General features: G+C 41.7%; 1 long non-coding RNA gene across 1 annotated transcript; it reads left to right on the top strand.

The window, feature by feature from the left end:
• Positions 1-511: 511 nt before the first annotated feature.
• LOC114596718 (uncharacterized) lies at positions 512-22497 on the top strand. The gene is made up of 3 exons (XR_003706614.2): positions 512-932; positions 19168-19317; positions 20012-22497. It is a non-coding gene; the product is annotated as an uncharacterized LOC114596718 (long non-coding RNA).
• Positions 22498-23204: the final 707 nt, after the last annotated feature.

Genomic DNA, 23204 nt, shown 5'->3' with positions numbered 1-23204 from the left:
CCCTCCATGGCTTTTGGAGAATACAGCCTCTTCTCCCTGGGGGAGAAATTTGTTGATCAATTTGCATAGGGCGCTGGTGGAAAAATAGCTGAAATTCTTAGAGAAGATTGGGGTGGAGAAAATGCCACTTCCACAGCAGGAGCCCCGCTACCCCAATGCTTCTGCCTCCCTAGTATTTTGGGGAATACAATGAAGATCTCTTTATTGACTTGCGCAGGGGGAGGCACAGGTCAATGAAAAACACACACAGTTGTTAATGCCTCTCCCAAATCACTGTGATTGGTGTGCCCTGCTGAAATAATTCCCTATGATTAACAGCTAGATCTGTCAGTCGAAATGAAAGACGTTGTGTACCATCTCCCATCTTCAGGTCTGAGTATTCCCCAGTCAAATTTTGTTTTGCAAGCAAAAGAATCTGATTGTGTGTTTTCAGAGAGCTGGAGCCACTCAGAATCACAGGGAGTTTTTGATCAGCCTCAAGATGCCCTTTAATGGTGCACCATAAATAAGAGAACCTTCCCTGAATCACTCCAATTTGCCTCATATGTTAGGGTACACACAGAGCTGCTGCACATCCTTGGAAACTGTGCACCCATCGGAGGGATCAGATTTTGCTCAAAGACAGCCAGGTTTGGATGCTTACAGTAGAACTGCAGCTAAGCCTTGATGATCTGTCCTGCCTCGTTATCCTGTTTCTGCATCTGCCCTCCTGTGATATCAACCGGGCATTTTTCAACTACATTTTTTAAAAACTTTACGCAATTTGTTTAATGGATTTTTTTTGGCCATCTCTAATCATTTACCTTCCCTGTTGCAGGGAACCAGGGGACAATGCCGAACTCACTGTCAACTCGTGTGACTTCTAGGATGTCTTGCCTGACTAGTTAAATCTACACAAACTCTTCTGTAGCAGTGTGCCGGTCGGTCTGTAGGTGAGTAACACTAATGTTAAGTCAAATATCTAATTATGTGCTTTTGCTCTTTTGACCATCCAGATGAACTACAGAGTCATGAGATTTGGAAGGAACTAAAAAAGTCATCTACAGCTACAGCATTCCTGATAGGTGGCCATCCAGCCCCCTCCGCTTAGTATTTCACTATGGTTGTTCCCACAAATAATAGAAGAGACTTCTAATTATTTAAATAATCCCAGGTTGTTCGACTACATAATGGGCTGTCTGAATCCATACACACTGTTGTCTTGATTCTGAAGCCTCGTACTAACAGTGCTTCATTAGCAAAGGCTTCATGTCAGAAAGAATCACCAACACATTGTTGAAGCAACCAAGACATCTTGTGAACTTCCTGACCCTGGTAGTCAATAAGATTCTGTTATGTGGAGTTCTAATATGCAAACCATTAGAGTTAATGAAAGAGCTCTTGACCTGGCTGATGTCGACGGTCAGCAGAAGTTTACAGACACCTTTGCCTGACATTCTTATCATGCCAGGCAGCTTGGGAGTGTCTCCTTTGCTTTTCACAGGCTGGGTAATAATAAAATTGAGCGGAGTGCTCCTAAATCTATAGAGGGAATAAGATTTCAGTCTTCTTGGAGTCTGGTCCATCTTCTGCTGCACTCAGTGGGTTGAGTAGATACATGCATTCTGTTGGAAACTGCAGGAGGGGAGGCTGTTGTTCTCAGATCCCACTTGTAAGCATCCCATAGGAATCTGGTCAGCCACTGTGAGAAGAGCCATGGGCCTGATCCCACTAGTTTTTCTTCTATTACTATCTTGTGATTTATGAATAGTCAGAGGAATGTGTTTGGTTGAATTCTCTGCATTCAAAATACCTGTAACCAAAAGGAGACTTGCGTTTCCATTTCTTATACAAGGACCATGCCCTTGTGAGTAAAATCTGAAGCACAAAGCAAGCCTTAGGGTTTGGGATGAACAGCTGAGATGATAACTGATGTAGGGTAAAGATACCATAGGGGGGCTTTTGTGTGTGTGTGTGTGTGTGTGTGTGTGTGTGTGTGTGTATGGTGAATGACTGCTTGATTGCTTTGATAAATCCACAGATAACAAAAATATAAATGTTCCTCCGACTTCTCTGTCCAAATCCTTCCCTGCATTACCCACCTCCTTACTCAATATAAAACCAAGGGCCAGAGACATGTTACAGTTGTCATGGAAATGTTGCCAAAAATGTTTTCTCCATGGTAAGTGATGCCCACAAAATTGTGGGGATCAGCCATGGATTCTCCATGCTTCCACTTCATCCATGAACCCTGCCAGAAAGAGCTTGACTATCAAAACTGGACAGCCAAGCTCCATGTGGCAATTGTCTTTACACACTGTAGACTGAGATGGAATCACCTGCATGCCTGTCATACAATTGTATTGTGTGCTCCAAACCTTATGCCAGTATTGCTGGCCACATCAGTACAGGGACCGGCAAACAGATTTGCACAGCCAACCTATGTGTGGAACCTGGGGTTGTTTTAGGGAATGTGACTGTCTCTTCACAGACCCTTTGTTCATGAGTAGCCTTGCTATGTGATAATCTGTGAAAACACTCAGAAGCGGAATAACTCTTCTGAGAAAGGCATGGGAAGTATGCAACTGTGTAGTGAAAATTGCGATTATATTAGGGACTCCTTGTCATGAGCCATTGTGGCAGTCTCTGTAATGGCTAGACAAGCCTCCAGCTTCTGTGGTATCACTGATTGTTTAGATTAGTTCTGTGATTAGCTTGTCAGTCTTACAGAAAACCTGAGTTGTGTGTAGGCAGTGTTAAATAGGTCTTGATCGTTCAAGGTAAAAACAGATCTCAGTTTCTTGCAACTAAATCTTGTCTTAACTTTCTGATATTTATAAACCTAGTTACATCTCTAAGAATAAACACACAGCAAATTAAGTGAGCACTTGTCTAGAGTCAAAGACATTTTTTCAAACCAAAGGAGGATCAGCTGTCTGACTTCCTGAAGGACAAGATATTGTGTAAAAAAAAAGGGGGTCATTATTGTTGTGAATTTGGACTCTCAACACTTTAGTTTACTGGAAGGAGAAAAACTTGCTTAACTAGGCTTCTAGGTTAGGTTTCTAGGTATAACCTTGTTGAATTTTCCTATTGTCCTGGTCTTTCTGGTGAGACAACAAAAATGCATTCACATGGTAATGAGACAATCAGGTGTAGAAAGAAAATGTTATCACTGTCGTTCAATAAGACCTGTTGCAAGGTTAATAAATTCTGCAGGCTAAAGGGACAATCAAAGTCAGAACAAAGTATAAGGGCAGTGAAGCAGTTTCTACAGATGATGCTTCATTTATGGATGGCAGGACCTAGAAAGCAGCAAGTTGAGGATGAACACGAACAATTCATGGATTGCACACTTTTGTGCTACAAATGGGTTAGCGTGTACACAGCCTATGACCAGAACATGATGTTGGTTTCCAAATGCTTTAGCCATTCTCCTGAAGCTGTATTTTAATTTAGCATTGCATGAGCCCACATCCTCTAGGCAGTTACACTGATGGAATTAAAATGAAAACAAAATGCAGATGACATCTCATTAGGTGCCACAAATGTTTCCAGTTGTTGTTTTATGAATGCTGAAGGAATGAAATTAAAGGTATGCCACAGAGTTAGGAAAATCAAAACACTTCAGCGCTTTGTTATCCCCTTAAGGCAATGTAGCTCTTATTAGTGTAATAGAAACCTTCATGTGTGTGCCAGCTTTTCTATGTATTAACATTCTGAAAAAACACTGCAGACACAACTCTGAGTGCTAATGTATCTGCTAATGTATTTACCTGATGAAATTTGCAACTATGATAGGTGCTGTGTAGTTTAACAGCATACTATCTTCTGATTAAGAGACAAGGGAAGAAGAGTTGCTTATACTGTGGTACCTCTGGTTATGAACTTAATTCGTTCCTGAGGTCCGTTCTTAACCTGAAACCATTCTTAACTTGAGGTACCACTTTAGCTAATGGGGCCTCCTGCTGCCGCCGCACAATTTCTGTTCTCAACCTGGGGCAAACTTCTTAACCTGAGGTACTAACCTGAGGTTAGTGGAGTCTGTAACCCGAAGTTTTTGTAACCTGAACTACCACTGTACGGGACAGAAAACTTCTTTAGGTCTGTGAAAGGGCTTCTGTTGGAATTAGTACTGTCAGAGAGCTGAATAGTGGGGCTGGTGATGGACCAAAGCACTTTCTGACCTTCTAAAAATGGGACATTTCCACAACTGTTTTCTCTGTTTGCCCAAGGCTACTATGTTGCCCAGTAAGACCCCCTTCTCCACTGTGCCATAAACTTCAGTATGTTTTTCTAGCTCTCCACTTCTGATCTCAGCTGGCAACCCTGGGACTAGGTGAAACCTTATTGAGAGAACAGATTTGACTCAAGGGATTATTTCTGATGATTTTTTTTTTTTACAAAAAATCACATGGGCTAAGAAAGGCACAGGAGTGCTCCACCTAGGAGTGTATGACAATGAGAAACATCAATGGTAAAAAGATGGCAAGCATTTTAATGGTAGATGCATTCCGGAACTTAGCTTGGTGGCATGTGGTTCGTGGCCACATTTCAGATTGTGAATACCTCTGAAATTTTCATTCCACAAACTCTTGGTAGTGCCATCTTAAAATCTCCACTTTGTCAGCAGTGAGTTGATTCAGAAAGGGACTTCTGAAATAAATCACTCAAACACCATTACAGATTTGATGGATGAAGCTGACACAATAACAATGCAAATTCTCATCTTACTGAAGCAAGCATATTTCAAGTGATGGCACTTGACAAAAAGAAAACCTGCACTTCCTCTAACCATCAGAGATATAAACATAAGAAGTTTTCACACTTTCTTCTTCTTTATCTTAACCATCGTCATAATCCTCATCCTCATCCAAAATAGCTATATTTCCACATCTATTTTTATTCCCCTGTTGAAAGAAACAATGGAGGTGGAAGTGCAAGAGCCACAAGTGCTTCTTAAAGTCTATTTTGCAAAATTACATTACTACCAAGATTTGAAAATGGTACTGAAATTGATTTTTTTAAGAGTTTTATGTACAGATGAACAAGTTGCTAAAGATTAGTATTGCAGGTAATGATCAAAGCACGTTATTGTACAACTTTTTTTATCAGCCACATTATGTTAATCATGCTGTATTCCATTTTTCAATAAAAGGTCAACAGTGCACTGTTTGTTCAGAATATGCAATTTAAACTTCATGTCTGTCATTAGAGATAATCTAGGCTTGCTGTATCAAGTGGGGTTGTCATAGTAACTAGACCCGAGATCTCTGTTTACAGCCTTTGGAGAATAAACATTTTGCCTTTTTTTTCTTGGGGGAAAAAAAAGTCAAACAATTAAATAAGGTTTGGAAACAAAACCATAATAGCCCAGAAAGAGAGACGTCATTCGTCAAAAATCAATATATGTGATGCAGTTGGTACAAGTCGAAGCATTCATGCAATTGACTGACAGCTATAGTGAAATATTTCCCCTGGGATGAAGGAAGTAACTGATAATGTATCACAATGCCTGGAAGCAGAATTCATTTAGCTTGGCTAATGGGTTTTGTTCCAGCTATTATAGCACTGAAGAATATTTGCTTAAATTTCATTTAATGCTAGATAAAGGGTTTAAAAATGTTAAAAACATTGGTCGTTCATAACAGCGCAAAGAGATTTTACTCTTGTTTTCTGTGAGACTCTTTGCCTTCCTGCTGAACACCATTCAGAGAGCATCCATATTTAACACTGGCTTTGCATTTTTAAAATTCTTTTCTGCTGGGCTTTTGTGTGTGTGTTTGTGTGCTCCCACTCGCCCACAAATGTAGGAATAATCTTCGGCCATTTCTGGTAACATGCACTAACACATTGTGGCACGCGGCTGAGTTGTCTGACATCTGATTTCAAATACTGAAATTGGCCAGAGTGCCTGTACTCAAGTGTAGAATTCCTTTTGCTAGAGATGTATCAAAACATTCCCTCTCCAATCCAAACAAAGACAAAGAGCAGTAACACTGCCACTGAGCATGTCCAGAGTGTATCCCTTGCTGATTCATCTGCAACAATGAGAGTTGGCAATTAATCTAGATTCTGACTGGGAGACAAAGCTGGCTAGTGGTGGGCATTGGATACTAGCCTCATTTGATAGTTAATGTGCCAAGATTCTTTGAGCCAACCTACTAACCATTCTAGTCCTTTCTTAGCTCCAGTAACTTGCTAAAATCTTCCACTCGTATGGTTTGATAGTATTGTGTTGTTACAATCCACCATTAAGAGTCAATAGGCACTTACACAATTAGTCACCACAGCAAAAGTGGGGTGAGACGGCAGATTATTGTCTATAATCCTATGCATACCTACTCAAATCATATAAGTCCCACTGAGATCAATTACACTTACTCCCAGGTAAGTGCATATATGTTTACAGCAGCATCAGATTTAGGGTGGTGCAGGCAGTTCCCCTGCACAGGATGCCAAACTGAGGGAGTGCAAAATAATTAAAATAAACCTAAAATGAACAAACACAACACAACATACAAAACAAAACAAAACAAAACAAAACAAAACAAAACAAAACAAAACAAAACAAAACAAAACAAAAGCAATTTATATGGGTACCTACTGAGAAGTTCCATTAAGAATGCAACTGTACCAAAAGGAATTCTTGTAAAAATAAGTAAGAAAGAAAACTGGGGGGGTCCATTGAATTTTGTCCTCCTCAGAGCATTATATTACTGAAGTCCACCCCTGTTTGCAGCCTTGGAGGACACTCAGAAGCAAGCCTGACTGAGTTCAGTTGGGATTTCTGCTAGGGAAGGGGGCATAGGGTTACACTCTGAGGCTATCCTAGACCTGCTTATCAACTTCTGCATATACATGCACAGTAGGAATGGGGAACCTGAGGAACTTTAGATAATTTTGGCTCCCATCACCCCTGGCTGCTGGCAGTGCTGGCGGAGGCTGATGGGAGTTGGAGGCAACAAGACCAGGAGGGCCACAGGTTCACCATCAGGGCTGCACTGCTAGTCATTTTCTTCAACTACTGCTGCCATTGCAACATACCAAGTGGTTTGAGATACATGATAAGCTGTAGAGGGAAGAGCACTGGTCCCTCATAAACCTGTCAGAGACACTAGCATCCATTCTGGGGCAGCAATGTGGCTGGGATAGCTTTAAGTTATGAGTGAGAATCTAATGGGGGTGTAAATGCAGCTTCCTTATAGCTTAGCAGAAGATGTTGGGAGAGGGCGACTGGTATCATGGTAAAATTTACATCAAAATGAAGTTCCTGAAGAAATCCTAGCTCTCTGCTGGTAAGGCTGGGGGGCAGGAAGAGGGCACAGAAAGCTGTGTACACTAATGTTGCCATTCAAGTTTGTAAAGCACTCCTCACTCACATCTGTGCTTCCTGAATGAATAATTAAGAGGAACATTGCTGCCAAAACCACAAATGTGCGCTGCTAATGTGCTTGCACCGCACTGCCTCAGCTGGGAGTTTCCTGAGCTTTGGAAGGTGTGCATATACAATCCAATAAAGATGACTGGTTGGTTTTCTACATGCAATTTAGCTTCTTTCCCTAAAGGAGAATATATTCCATGCTCTGATCTGTTTGCACTAGAGCACAAAGTTGCTCCCTAATTATTTGCTCTATTTGTAGTGCTTGACCTTGACTGTATTTATAATGCAGGGTGTGTGTGTTTGTGTGTGTGTGTGTTGAATCTGGAAATCAGGTACAGGCTTGTGAAGCTGTTGGTCTGAATTTTTATGAAAATGGGTAAAGCAAACTGAGGGTCTTTACCTTCACACTAGTTTTATTTTGCTTTGGTTATTAGATTGCCCTGCATTGCTTTGACATTGTATTTTATAAATATGTTGATAATAAATGCCACAGGTCAACTCATTTTTTTTTAACCCTCACAACATGAATTCATTTAGTTATGAGTTATGTCTGTCGTCTTATTCTTCTGCAATGGAAAATCAATTATTCAGCCTCACAACAGCCTTGTGAGGTTGGTGATGGCTGATAATGATGTCTACTGGCTATCTGATGGGTTTTATAATGAGTTGGGGGTTAAACGTGCAGTTCTCACTTGCAAGTCCTGAAATCTCTGAGGGACACAAATAGCTGCCTTGTGCCATCATCAGATCCCAGCTTTCCAGGTAGCATGAAAGAAATTCCCTGGCACTTCCTGGACTTTTCTGAGAAACACAACTCTGTAATGATTCTACAATCCAAATCACTTTTTAGGAATTGGGAGAAAGGAAGCTGTCTACAAATTTATTTAGGTTGAACCAGGCAGCACATTCAGCTCTGAAGACTGGCTCAGAGACAAGCTGAATTTCAACCACAGCTCTCCAAAGCTCAGACCCTGAACCTGCCTTGAACAGAGGACTCACCATGGAACACACAAATGGATGATAAAGAAAAGAGGTATCCAAGCGTGTGTGAAGCATTACTCCTTCACAGCAGCGTAACCACCTTTGGTTCCTACCAGGTATGGGGGAGAAAGTCAGTTCAAGTTGCATTTAAAGGAAAACTTACCTAGTTCACACTTTCTGAAACAATACGTGAACCAAAACACAGACAACATTCAAAATTTGTACTTTCCTGAATTTTGCAATGCAGCCCCCTGGTCAAGTGTTGTGTACAAAACTGCATACACTAGCAGAACCTGGCACACAGAATTCCCACTAGAGAGAGACCCCATAAATGTGAATGATGTGGGAGAAGCTTCAACTGGAAGTCAAACCTTATTGCACATCAAAGATTCCACACAGGGATGAAACCATATAAATACCCCAGGGGCGAAAAGAGCTTCTGTTAGACCTCCAAAGTTGCCAGAAGTCAAAGTGTGCATTTATTTATTTATTTATTTAATCACCCTGTATCAAGAGATCTCAGTGTGCATATATTCATGTAAATAATATACAAAATGCATTATATTAGGGAAAATTGCCTTGCAAAAATCTCTCTCAAATGGAAATGGAAATGTGGAGAATAGAAACTGGAAGAAACTGAAATTGACATATTTTCCCATTCCTAGTTCCAACACATTTGAAATAAAAGGCCTTTGGATACACCTTGTTGTTTTTGTTTTTTTTTAAATTAACCATTGGTGACAAGGCTCTTTCTTTTTCAATAACAGCCTGGACCTGAGCTGAGCTACTGGCCAACATGAACACGTGAAGCCCCCCCCCCCAAAGGAGCAACCAGAAAGGCTGAGAGTATATAAGTGTGTTTAGCTAGTAGTAGAAAGCAGGTCATAACTGGGAACAAAAGGGTGGTAAAGGCTCAGCATTGATCAAAGTTATTAAATGCCTCAGGCGTTGTTTTAATATGGCATGCTCTCTGCAAAGAACTGCAGGGGGGTGACTAGGGATGCAGCTAGCATGCTTTAACTTCTCATTTACTTTCCTAAGTATCTGGCAACGTTATATGGAGCTGTATTGCTGAAAGACTGGAATGTGCAGGAGGAGAGGGCAAATGTAGGTGGCTCCCCCAGGGTTTCTCATCAGAGAGGACAAGGAGAGTTGAATCTCTGCAGGTAGCTTGAGCTTTGCCAGAGAAGAAGCTCTTATGATAACAGTGGTGTTAAACGGTGAGGGTTTTTTTTTTCTTTTGGGGGGCGGAATGGAAAATGTGAATAGAGTAAGTGCAGTTGACTTTCTTCCAATGGAATTGTAAGATGCTGTTCATTTTTACAGCACCCGAAGGCACTCTTAATCTGTTGCACGATTTAATGTAATGTTTTGTTGTTTGGGCTTTTAAAAAGTAGACCCTTCTCACCGAAGAATGCTCATCCACCCAGAGCATCTCAGCCAAAGCTTAAAGAGCACAATAAAGAAGCGTCACACAATCCTGTCACCTTTCAAATCCATCAGCAGCACTTAGCAGGCAGATGTGTCAAGTGTTGTCTAGCTGGCTAGGCTTGGAGATCAGAGTTGTTGCTTTTATTCAGCAACTCCCATCGCTGATGGACGTGTAGACAAAGGAATCAGAAATGTGAAAAGAATGCTGCTGGAGCAATGTTGTGTTTTAGTACATTCGACAGCAGGAAACATCAGCTTGTTAGAAAACCACTAAAATTTGGATGTCCTCTATATTGTTGTTGGGCAGCAGTATCCGAGGATCTTTCCAGCTTCATCATCTTCAAACCAGTAGCATTCCTTAAGTGTCTAGGCACTTACTGAGTCTGCAGAACTAGAGCAGTATCCTCTCTGCCAACATATGTATACAGTCGTACCTTGGTTGTCGAACACCCTAGAACTCAGACGTTTTGGCTCCCGAATGCCGCAAATCCGAAAGTGATTGTTCCAGTTTGCGAATGTTCTTTTGGAAGTAGAACGTCCGACGGGACTTCCACAGTTTCTGATTGGAAGCAGGAGCTTTCTGCAGCCAATCAGAAGCTTTGGTTTTCGAATGTTTCGGAAGTCAAACAGACTTCTGGAACAGATTTCGTTCGACTTCCAAGGTACGACTGTATTTAAATTACTATTGAATTATTAAGCTTGATTCACCCACCAGTAAGAAGAAGAAGAAGAAGAGTTTGGATTTGATATCCCGCCTTTCACTCCCTTTAAGGAGTCTCAAAGCGGCTAACATTCTCCTTTCCCTTCCTCCCCCACAACAAACACTCTGTGAGGTGAGTGAGGCTGAGAGACTTCAAGGAAGTATGACTGGCCCAAGGTCACCCAGCAGCTGCAAGTGGAGGAGCGGAGACGCGAACCCGGTTCCCCAGATTAGCAGACTACCACTCTTAACCACTACACCACACAGTAACTGTGTTGTAAGGGTAAAAACAATCCAGACACAATCCAGACACATTTTTAGAGTGACTAATTTAAAGCAATTTTGTTTTAAGATAAAAATAAATGAAACAAATGGTAATGCTAGCTTTAAGGGTTACTTTACATAAAACTTATTTGGCTGCTGTTCCTTTAAATAAAAATAGTTACTATACCAGGTAACTGTTGCTTAAAAGGGCGCAAGAAGAGCATTTGGCCAGCAGCCTGTTTCCCCAGAGGCCAACCAGATGCCTATGTGAAGCTTGCAAGAAGGACCCTGGAGTGCAACAGCACTCTTCCCTCCTGTGGTGTCCAGCATGTGGCATTAAAGAGGATACCACCTCTGACAGTGGGGGTAGAACATAGTCATCAGGGTTAATAGCCACTGATATAAAGTTCAATTCTTCCCCCATCCAGAACCAATTGCCCATTACCCAGCTTGTGCCATTCCACTCCAGTTAACTGCCACCAATCCAAGCAATGAGGACTATACCCAAAGTCTTCTAGTTGGCCACTTGCCTCTGGAGTAGAGGCTGCCACCTTTGTTCTGGAAAAATACAGGGCAGGGCAGGGTAGTTGGGGGAGATTTATTGCCATCTGGTGCTGAAGTGCCCCTCTGGAATTTGTCACACACATACGCACACATGTGCACACGCATACACATACACATACACATGAATTTGTAAATCTGTTTGTGCTTGGTTACCCAGAGCTTCAATACATGACCTTTCACACAGCCTTTCAAAGACATGCATTTGGTGACCATCCCTAACGTGTGTGTGTGTGTGTGTGTGTGTGTGTGTGTGTGTATGTGTGTGTGTGTGTGAGAGAGAGAGAGAGAGAGAGAGAGAGAGAGAGAGAGGGGACCTGAAATACAGGACAAATTTGTACGGTACAGGACAGGTGGCAACCCTAAGAGACACCCAGATTCAGAACTCCTGCCGAAGTTCCCTCTCTGGTCCAGCAATTCTCTGCTGCCTTGGGAACTCAGGGCTCTATGCCGGCTTCTGGCTTCTGAGCTCTCCCCAAAGCCTCTCATGAGAATCCTCCTCTTTCCCATTGTTCTGCTGCTCTAACCAGTGATGTCATATCTTTGACTTTTCATCAGTCTATGACGCCCCTCACCTGGCTTCAGCTTCCAGGTTTGCATTCAGCTAATCTTCTACCCTCTTCTTTGCCCACCTTCAGGCACTCGCAGACTCCCTCTCCTGCAGGTAGAGATTTGTTTTTAATGCTCCACCAGGGTCTCCTCTCCTGCCAATCGAATAGAATTTTCCGCCCTCATTAAGCCATAACAATTAGGCTATGTGTGGGTGAGGCAGAATGTCCACTTGCTTAACCAATAAAAGCTAACAGATTTCTCTGTATAAATGACCAGGACCTCATTTCTCAAAGCTCCCCTGTTAACATGTAGCTGACAGTTCCACTGACCACCAACCATTTGCTGTCCCCCGATACCTTGTACACACTGTCAAGGCAATTTAAATGCAGCTAACCCTTTTCATTACCCATAGTGAGTCCCTTAGACATTCCTAATATACAAAACTTTTCCTAAGAAAATATGATGAATGAAGTCCCCACAAGTCGACTGGGAACGGTCACCACATCACTATCAAATGCAACATAGACTTAAAATGCAGCCAGGGTGTTCTTCTTGATAGAAGGTAGTTTTTTTGGGGGACACACACACACATCAAAATGTATTTAAAATCCCCAGGAGGGTAGATACAGGATAGATATGGATTGTGGCTAACATTGTGTGTACATAACATTGTGTGTACATAGGCTGAATGTAGAGTAAATGAGAGTGTGAAGACAACCATATGTGTAAGTGGAAACAATTGTCAAGGAGGTCCAGCCACCACCAGATTTGACTGAAAAAGATTAAACGTCTTCTGAGTGAACAGGTAACTTGGATTGTGCTGGAGACCAGTACAGTTTGAAGCAGCCCACCAGTTTATTTGCTGGGGATGATCTGATCTGATATAGTGCACCTGATTCCCTAAATTAGAGTGGCCTGAATGTGCCCTAAATTTCCTCACAAAGAGCTGAATAATAATGAACCACATCTCATTACATACTGCCTTTAGAGGAAGGTGGTTACTGAAATTAACAAGCCAAAAAGAGCTAAGTTGTATGGGGGGAAGTGAGGGAGGGTCAGAGCACTGCATTAGACAATTTAAATAAGAAGCAGGCAGAGAGACCAGAAGCCATTAACCAATTATAGAATGTGGATGATGAAAGAAAGAGATGAAATCTAACACCTGATAGAGATCAAAAGTGTCACAATGAATGTTGCAGCATTTGCGTGAAGCCTTCCTGTAATTATCACCAAGCTGCCATCTTGGTACATGGATGCCAAGCATTGAAATACATCATGCCACTGGGGAAATATTTTATTTTGGAGTTGATTTCAGGTTGTCATAAAGTCCACTTCTGAACAGTAGTAGAATGTAACCCATCATGAGTGCAAATAGCTTATTTCTTCAGCGAGAAACAGTCCCTGGCTCTCCATCAAATTCCCAGCATGTGACCAATGAGCATTCGCTGTGTGGGGATGTGCTTCTCAAAGCTGTTGTAAGAAAAACCTCTGTTTTTAATAAAAGTAAGAGGTGCTAACCAATGGCTGTGTAAATCACCCATTTAAACAAGGATATAAAATGAGACTTATCAGCCGAGGTGAAATTGTACTGGAATCTGAGAGGGGAACAAACCCAACCAAGCTCCACACTTTTGTTTGTCCCATGATTTCTAGGCATGGGGGTCCGAGAGGATTTTCTTTTGTTATGCTGCTTTCCCCAGGAAAACCAGTGATTTGCTGCTGAATCGGAACAAACATCAGTTGGGGCAATCATGGGACAAATGGGAGAAACAGTGGGACAAAGGGAAGTCTGGATGAGCCCCAAATTTGGTGTAGGCTAGTTGTTCCTAGGTAGGTCACTAGGCTGAGTAGGGGCTTAGATAGTTTTTTGGTTTGTTAAATGTGTGTGTGTAATCCTGCATTTCTGGAAGTGTGTGTAGTGTAGTGGATAGATTGTTGGACTTGGAGGCCAGGGTTCAAATCTTGACCTAGCCAGGAAGCGCACTGGATGACTTTTGACCAGTCGCTTTCTCACAGAGTTTTGGGTGAGGATAAAAATGAGATGGCAAGAACCGCATATGCCTCCTTGAGCACACTGGAAGAAAGCTGGGATAGAAATGTAATAATACAATAAATAAATAAAACTACTATTCAGGAGAGGCCAATTGCCTGGGTCTTTTCTACTTCATAGGTTGCTAGCTTGCTTGTCGCGGTAGTTGTGCTAATTGCATGTGATAGATGCACCTGATAGGCGTCTACCCACCCAGTTGTGATCTTTTCCTGGCTCCAGCCCAACACCCACAGAGGTTCTTACCTGGAAGTAGGAAATATATCTTTATTCAGGCAAATAAAAGCACAAGCTTGACAGCAGACTCTGTGCTCAAGAGTCATAATTCAGGAGTTCCACAGCAGGCCAAGAAAATCCCTAATGGGACAGAAATATTTCCCACCTCACCCACTAAGCTTTTACAGACAAGGAGCGATACACTCACTTGTAAGACTCTCTTGCCTTGTGGGAATTTTGGGATTGCTAATTGGGATGGGTGGGTCTGCTTCCACCTCTGGTGATGGCCCTTGCTTTGAGGCAACAAGACTGCACCCCCCTGTTCAGGCTCTTGCTCAGTTTCTGCCACCCTCCTCAGCTCATCAAAGCTCTCTCCAGCCTCCCCTGAGCATCTCCACTTCACAGGAAGGTCAGAGGGCAGAGCTGACATCCCTGTTCACCCTTTCCAAATGATTGAAGTTGGGGTGCACAGGTGGAACTTTCCCTCCTCCAATCCAGGCTCCCCCCGTTCAGTCCACCCGGTCCTTCCTTGCCACCTTGGCATATGAGGCACCAGCACACAATATAGTGGTACCTTGGTTCTCAAACGCTTTGGTTCCCAAACAGTGAAAACCCAGAAGTAAGCGTTCTGGTTTGTGAACTTTTTTTGGACGCCGAATATCCGATGCAGCTGTCGGCTATTGTTTCCAGGGCACCTGCACCAATCAGAAGCTGCACCTTGGTTTTCGAACATTTCAGAAGTCAAACAGACTTCCAGAACAGATTAAGCTTGGTGCTTTTGTTTTTGCTATTTATTTTGCTTTTTTGAGGCTTTTTCGGTTAATTTGTTTTTGTGACTGTGTGGAACTGAGTTCAGCTACTGATTGATTGATTGTGTGACTGCAGAAATGGATAAAAGCCTCCCATCCAAACAATGACTATCATCAATACAGGTAAGAAAAAAAATTAATTTTAATTTTCATCATCTACAATACTGATTTATTTATTTTATAGTACAGTACATTGATTATTGCTTTCATTTTATGGATCAATGGTCTTGTTAGTAAAATTCATGATAAATAGCTGTTTTAGGGGTTGTTTTTAAAAGTCTGGAATGGATTAATCCATTTTGCATTACTTTCTATGGGAAAGCGCGCCTTCGTTTTGAAACGCTTTGGTTTTGAAATGGACTTCTGGAAAGGATTAAGTTTGAGAAGCAAGGTACCGCTGTATAGGTAAACAAGTCTGAAGCAAACTGTTTTGCTTGAGATTGTCAATCTCCAAGTAGCTGCCTTTATAACCACACCTGATTGTGTAAACAAACCTTTCTGTCATGTATAGAGGGAGATCTGAATGTTCTTTTCATACCAGGTAATAATAAACTAGGTAGTTATTTCATCAATCCTGATGGAGGAAAAAACCTGCGACGTTTAGGTATACTTTGCACAGGTCTAACCTTGAAGGTTTTTTTCTGTTGACCCTAGCCTACCTGTCACAAGAACATAAATTGGATGAGAACTAATTAACTGTCAAAACTCAGGGCAAGGGAGTATAAACTCTTGCTTCACCTCCTAGTGGGCTCCAGTCCTTTCTTTGATGTGACAAGTTGTCCTTTGTTCCTTTTGCAAACAACTTAGCACGGCAGAGGAAATGCAATATACCATCAGGCAATCACTTATCAACGACAGCAGATCAACATGAAAAATGGGCTTTGGAACTCTAAAGGACAATGATCAGAGAGGCTTCTTCTTTCATCCTAAATCATTATGTTTAGTAGTCGGCTGGAGCACCATAAGTTATTTATAAATGTCTCTGCTTGTTAGGAGATGGATGTTTTTCTAGAGAGATAAATAAATGTTTTTAATCAGATGATAAATGTATGCCGTCTATAGGAAAACAGAAGTCCCTCCCATTCCCCATGCTGTAACCATCTACGGCGGTTGAGAGGTGAAAACATTACTAGCTGAAATGCACTTGGGTGCTGCAGTTTGTGGGTTGTTTGGCTGTGCTGCTATTTGCATAGCTGGTCTGATGAAGTTCTGAAGTGAATCACAATGAATGGAAATGATCAAGTTTTCAAAAGCACTTTAAAGATCTGCTGTCCTTCTGCTCAACTTCAGATGCAAATGAAGACTTGCAATCACTTTCAATGTAGCATCTTTTATTTCATATGATTGCTTTGGAAGAATATGCAAGAGAGAAAGAGAAAGAGAATTAGTTTGGTTTATTGGTTTTTTGCTATATAATTTTCAAAACAATTACAAAATTAAATACAGAGATCAACAAGGCCGCAAAATTCAGGTGTACATTCGCATTTCACTGAAAGCAATGAAAAGAGTGAGGAGAAGGAGTTCTAACCTCCTGATGCCTTGTCTTCTCCCTCTGAGGTGGTGCAGCTTGGGCTCAGAGACAAGCAAATGGGCAGTGGCAAGGAGAAGGAGGAGGTTAGTGGCTCACTTAAGGAAAAGACCATACCAGAAGCATCTGGCCCAAAGATGTGCAAAAACCTGGAACCAGCTCTGAAACTTGTGTCTATGTTTAAGACACCTGCACTATCCCTGAAGGAGTGGCTGTTGGTGCAACTGTGGCCTGCAAGATCAGCTTGCCCATCTCCTTTATAGACAAAGAAATGAGATTTTGGTGTTTCCGGGTCTTATTTGTGCGAGAAAGACAACTCTCAAGGACCACAAACAGCAATTAAGAACATAGATCACATTTGTTTTTCATAATGCACATCTTGCCAGTTGCACAAAATGGTTGAGGCCATTTCCATCTCTTTTTCACAGTGCTGATTTCTGTCTCCTCTCACACAGCGAAGAGAGGAAATAAAGAGCAGGTAGCATGAGATGGGTTTGTTTGGATAACATTTTGAAGGGATGCAAATGCATAACCAGCAACTCCTTCTTACTCTGGCCTTGGCCTCTCCATACCACAAAGGCATGTGAGTGCTGGACCAGGGTGGGCTAAGAGTTCCACATGACAGGAGTGATACAAAGAGCCTGCTTACATTTTTGTTTAAATTTTATTTGCACTTGGGTTTCCATTCTGGGCACATATGATAATTGTCTGGAACATAACTTCTTAAAATCTATTATCTTTTGCGAGGTTTACACCTAAATCAGCAATCATAAATGAAAAATTTAATCATAAATGAAAAATAACAATCATACATATCGTACCTGCAAAATAATAATAATGTACTGATTGCATCTGTACAGGGTGCCAGCTAGCCAGCCATACCCAATTCCAAGCTCCATTCCATTCTCCTTGGCCCACTTGCTGTGGTCCCACTCCTTCCTCTTGAGTTGCTGTACACAGGAGTAAATAATGCTCAAATATGGCTACAGTTGATTGTAACTGTAGGAAAAGTAGTAGACTGGAACTGTGGGAAGTTGAAAGGGGAAGTCAAGAGGGTCAAATCTCTCCAGAATAGCTCGGAGGCTATTCAAAATCACAATAATAGAAGCTCAGCTAGAATGGAGGCTGCTGAACAGGCCAAGAGGATGTCAGCTTGGTTAATGAGCGACTCAAGGAAGAAGCTATTAGATGCAAGAAGATGTTTTTCAGAAAATGGAAGTCTTGTCCAAAAGAGGAGAATAAAAAGGAACTCTGGCAAAAGAAATGGAAGCAGGCAATAAGGGAGGCAAAGAAAGAAGAATTTGAGGTTTCTTTAAAGAATGTGAATTGCTAAAATAATTGCTAAAATCTAGGGCTAGGCAACCACTTTGTCCGGCCACTTTGTATTTGAATACTGAGGAGAGGTGGGTGTATTCAGACTGAATCAGTGTTTAATTAGACTAGTTACTTAGGCAGTGTCACCTTCCTTGCCCCACCTCCATTTTTGGGCCATAGTCTTGGGTTTTACATTATATTCACAGCTGTATCCTCTCCCAATCAATCCTGGTCACTTATCCTTCATGCTATAGGCAGATTACCTGTTTGTTTTTCTATCTTTTCCCATCCTTCCCAATTCAACACAGCCTCTACTTATAAATTATAAAAATAAAATAGTGTGCTGCCCCTTGTCTGTGCCTTAATACCGACTTATACCTCTTAATCACTCACACTTATTAGGCTTCAGTTCTTAGTTGCATAGGCTGTGTCACTTCTCCCCTGTGCCAATATTTGTGAGAACGCTTTGCTATGTCTGCAGGTTTCATGTACCTTTGTGAACCACTGAACCTGAAAGTTATGGACATTTTACTTTTGGAAAACAACAACAACAACAACAACAACAAGTGGTAAAGGTAGGGAGGACAGAAACCCCTGGCTGTACCAGCCTGGAATTTGGTATGGTTATTCCTCTCTTGTGGGGCTACTATACCTGCAGGTTCCATGCACCTGTTTGAAGAAACCAGAAAGCTCTGGCTGTTTTGGTTTCCCAATGCAAGTCAAAGGGATCACAGACACTTTATTCTTCTCAGTTTTGCTTTGGATGAAAGGGCCTCCCAAAATGATCAGAAGTGGATAGGGGGCCAATACTGAGTGTGCTCCGAAGTGAAGTGGCGGGGACCTTGTACAACTCTCCTAAAAAAAATCAAGACCACCCATGAAAAATTATTTAAATATATTAGAAGTTATTTTAACTATACAAGGATAGGCACTGGGAGAGTATTCACTAGTCATATATAGGATGTGAGTCTGGGGGGAAAAGTTATGCACAATTATCTTCTGTAATAGCTGGTGGAGACCTTCCTTAACCCCTCTGCATCAGTATGAGCATAGTGACTACATCAACAGATGGAGGTTTAGAGCATATAAAACATTAAATGGATCTCCCACTTTAAGATTGACCACGGTGTTCTTTTCCAACCCTTTAAAACATTCATAATGTTTGTGTCTAGATAATTTTGTACCAGTTTAGGCTGCTTTTTCTTTTGCTGCTTGAAAACACTTTGCAGCCCTGTTTTATTTTCTGGGTGGTGACCAGAGAAGAATCGTAGCGATGGAAATAGGAAATAAATAGCTGGGGTAAACAGACTATTTTGTCATACTCTTTCTTTTTCTGACAGTGTTCAGCCTGCTTGACCTCCTCTCTTTCCAATTTGTCTCCTCTCTCTTTTCACCCATTAGGTCACTGCAATGCAGAGTTGGAGAAACAGCATGAAATAATCTGTGACTGAGCACTGAGCACCTAGGATGTTCCATTTCTGGTACCAAAGTGATTAGTTTTCTCACTTCAGTGCCACCACTCTACAAAACCTGGAACCTTGTATTTTGAAGGTAGTTTTTGCAGTGGCTAATGGTGTGTGTGTGTGTGTGTGTGTGTACAGTGATTAACATTTTAAAGAGCTTTGCAAAATAATAAATGTGTCCTTAACCTCTGATTATTATAGTTTATGATATTGGGTAGGGGGAATCACATGCGACCTTCCAGAATATGTTAAAGAGACCATAGACTTGGAGAGTGGCAGAGTTGTGTTCTTAAGTGGAAATAGTATCCCGTTAAGAACAAATCCTACCTCAGCCATGAAGTTTACTGGGTGGTAATGGACCAGTCAACATTTTGCAACTGAACCTACCCCACAGGGTTGTTGTGAGATTAAAAATGAGAGGGGGAGAACCAGGTATGTCACATCTTTACTCCTTGGAGGAAAAGTGGGATATAAATGTAATCCCCGCCACTATCAAGTAAGGCTCAAAAGGGGGGTGGGGGCCAAGCCAAGGGAAATGACATACCTGATAACTGATTCAAAGAAAACACAAAGAGTAGCAAGAAGACACAAGACTTTGGATACAAGGGATTGCATTTTAGGATGGGCTTTAGGTTAGGACTGGCCTGGATTGCAATAAGGTCACACAACCCAAACATAGCCGCCACAATGTTGTTGCTCGTGGGAGACGCAATTTGAAAAAGGGTATTGGAAACCCGGGAATATTTTTTGTTGTTTTTCTTCACTGTTCCTCCCAAATGTAGTGATTGGAGAGCCCTGATAAGGTTATCTTGTGGTTGGAAGATACAACGACACCCTTCTCCTTTCCTTCTGCCTGGCATTTTCCTTTTATGGAGAGCTTACAGGAGCTTCAGGTATTGACCAGAACCTCCTCCTCAACACTTTTCTGAAACCTTGGGAAGAGCCTACTTTGCTTTGGACAAAACCCACTTCTTTTTGGAGGAGACCCAAATATCTTCAAAATGTCATGCTTCAGCTTCGTAGCTGGCTTTGTTCAAAGTGGATGAACACGTCTATTTTTAAGGTGTTGACCTTAGCGAGAGGGTAGTGGTGGGGTACCAATTGTACTCTGTGTCATGCAACAAGATAGATTGGTTCCACAGTGGGTGAGGAAGTTAGATTGTGGTGTCGCAGGTATGGCTTTAAGAAGAATTCTCATACTTTGATGAATTAACTAATTATTTTAGTGCTTACTCATGTATGTGTTTAGAAGGCTCCACTGGCAGATACTTAATTTCATATCCGCTATATTCCAGTCATATCTAGAGCTCACATCTTGCAGTCATAGAAGACATTAATCAAGGAGTAGGCTCTTAATCCTCCTTTTAGTTTTAATGAAACACTGTAAAAAATGCCTTTCACCAGTGGATGTCAAGTATCAGTTGCACAGTGATTAACATGCTTTTGTGACAGGTTTGCTATTGTGTTTTATACCCAGTTATTCCGCAACCCAATTTAAGCTGTCAGGATGCAAAAAACCACAAAGACAGCCTTCTTGCTCTCAGTGACATTAGAACGGATGACTTATGTATCTAAATGTTTATATTTCTGAAAATGATAGTCTGCTCTCAAAACTAGGGATTGAGCATTATATTTGTGAATAAAGTTATATTGATGGTGAACGTCTGTAACAAACTGGCTGTTTTAACGTGGTATATTTAAATCTAACCACAAAAAGTGTGTCTATAAATCCAGCTGAAATCAAGGAAACTTGCTAATTGGCTGTGCTCTTAAAACACATATAGAGGTTGTATTTTCCTACTTGCAGAGAAGTTGTGGGTGTACTCTGGAGCTGCAATGATGTCAAAGTAGAATTGTTGTTTGGGGAAATGGGTTCTTGTATCTAAATACATCTTTCCTCTCCTCCACTGCCTTGAAAGATGAAACTAAAACTTTCAATAGAAGCTTTGTTAGCTCAAGCTGAATTCACTTTATCTTCTCGTCTTTTCCCAACCCAATCTAATGTGACTCCTTTATATTAGCTCTGAACCTCCTGGCAGCTTAAAGCCAAGACCAGACGTATCCTTCTCTCTGAAATTGGAGACTGAGAGGCCAAACCTTTCATGGAAGTTGGTTTATTTTTAGATCTTTTGTAAGCTAAACTCTTGAAAATATTACAACTCCCAATTGGCCTGTGGAATTAAATAGAGGGGAAAATGGAGTTCAAGGAGTGCACAGCTATCTGTATCAATATCAGTGTTTTGTACAAGACACAAATAAGACTTGAAACTAGAGTCATGCAATCTGTAGTTTTACAGAATGTATAAAAATGAAGTAATTTTTTTGGTGCTCTGAATGCAACACAAAATAAACGGGGAGTGGGGGGTAGACAACCTTTTGCAACCCAAAGGGCACAGTCTCTCACGGGGAATCTTGATGATGGTGTTGATACTGCTTACTTGCCTTTGCCATACATTCCCAGGACAATTAGTAGATTAAAAATCAGTTAAAACAATTTACAATGTTAATCAGAATTGAACAAAAATAATAATGAATGGTTCATTGCCTCCATTTCTGGAATACAGCTTCAAGAAAGTCACCTTACTTTAATAACTCTATCTCCATCAGGGGTAATGTTTTCTCAGTCCTGTGAGTGTATCATTTTACCAAAAGGTGGAAACTCTCACCCCAGGGAAGACCCTTGAGCTTGTACAAGAGATTATATTTATAAGAAGAATAGATGTGATTGCCATTTTTGAACCTTAAACAAAAATCCCAACATGCAAATGGGGGGGAGGGTAGAAAATGAGTATTGGTCTGTTTGCTGCTGATGTCACAGCAGCCCAGAACACTGTTTGATAGAGACTTTTCTTTGCTGCTGAAAAATGATGCACTTGGTGTGTGTGTGTGTGTGTTTGTTTCATGTGAGATATCATAGGACAGGGGCGCTGACTTGGGCCCTAGGTTATGGGTGCCCAATGGCGCCCGTCCTGTAATGTGACCTCATGACGTCACAATGCGTTGGTGGTGCATTTTTAAGTAGGTGGGCAAATGGGTACCCTTATTTGCAGACACCTGAAGATCTAGAAAGGACCCAAATCCCAGCAGCTTTCTAGGCAATACTCATGCAATCTCAACCCCCACCCCCATCTCAATATAAATAAGAGACAATCTTGTATCTCAGTCCTCCTGCAACCGGCATTTTCAGGGTCGGACAACATTCTTATTAATCAGCCTTTCAATAACATATGTTGATATTTCCATTCCACCTTAAGGAGCAGACGTGTGGAACTGTTGCGTGTCACATGCCTGTGTACATTCAAGCACACACAGCTTGCTTGTTTATAGCTTTTGCTTTTCCTGAAGACAAGAGAGACGACATGTTTCTTTGTCCTGATTTATGATTAATAAATCCGTAGTTGTAGTATGCTTCCACAAGCTTCACACCTATTCTGTGTGTGCAGTTTGATCTGCTGATAGTGTGCCCTGGCTTTTAAGCCCAGGTCGCTGATTTACGTCGCAGCAGAGGCGATGGGTCTTCGCAGTGGGATGGCTGGAAGGAGAAGGCCCAGCCAGGGCTAGCCAGCTGGCCTCCCGGCCCTCTGCATGTCGTCAGTTATTAGCCCATCAAGTTATGCTGTAGTTAAAAGCAATTTATAAACTTACAAACTTGTAATTGTGTGTCGAGGTCCCCAGGGCAACCCCAATAACTCACACATCACACAAAAATTTTCTTTAAGGTTTTTGGCATAATTTTGGCCACAACTTTATTAAAATACAAAAATGTGAGTGGTTGCTTAGGCATTGGTTGCGACTATCTGCCCCCACCATGGGGGACAGACTGACATTCCGCACGCCCGCGAAAGTCAGAAAAGGGGAATACACTTGGGGGTGTAACGACGGAGCAGGGTACCTGCCCTCAGCCCTCCCCAAATGCAGCCAGGAGCTCTTGCAGTGGCCCGAGCCCCCTTGACAGGGTGGACAAGCAATAGTTAG

Source organism: Podarcis muralis, chromosome 6 (genome assembly GCF_964188315.1).
Source record: "Podarcis muralis chromosome 6, rPodMur119.hap1.1, whole genome shotgun sequence".
Lineage (NCBI taxonomy): Eukaryota > Metazoa > Chordata > Lepidosauria > Squamata > Lacertidae > Podarcis > Podarcis muralis.
The sequence above is the reverse complement of the archived record's forward strand: the minus strand, read 5'-3'. Positions and strand labels throughout refer to the sequence as shown.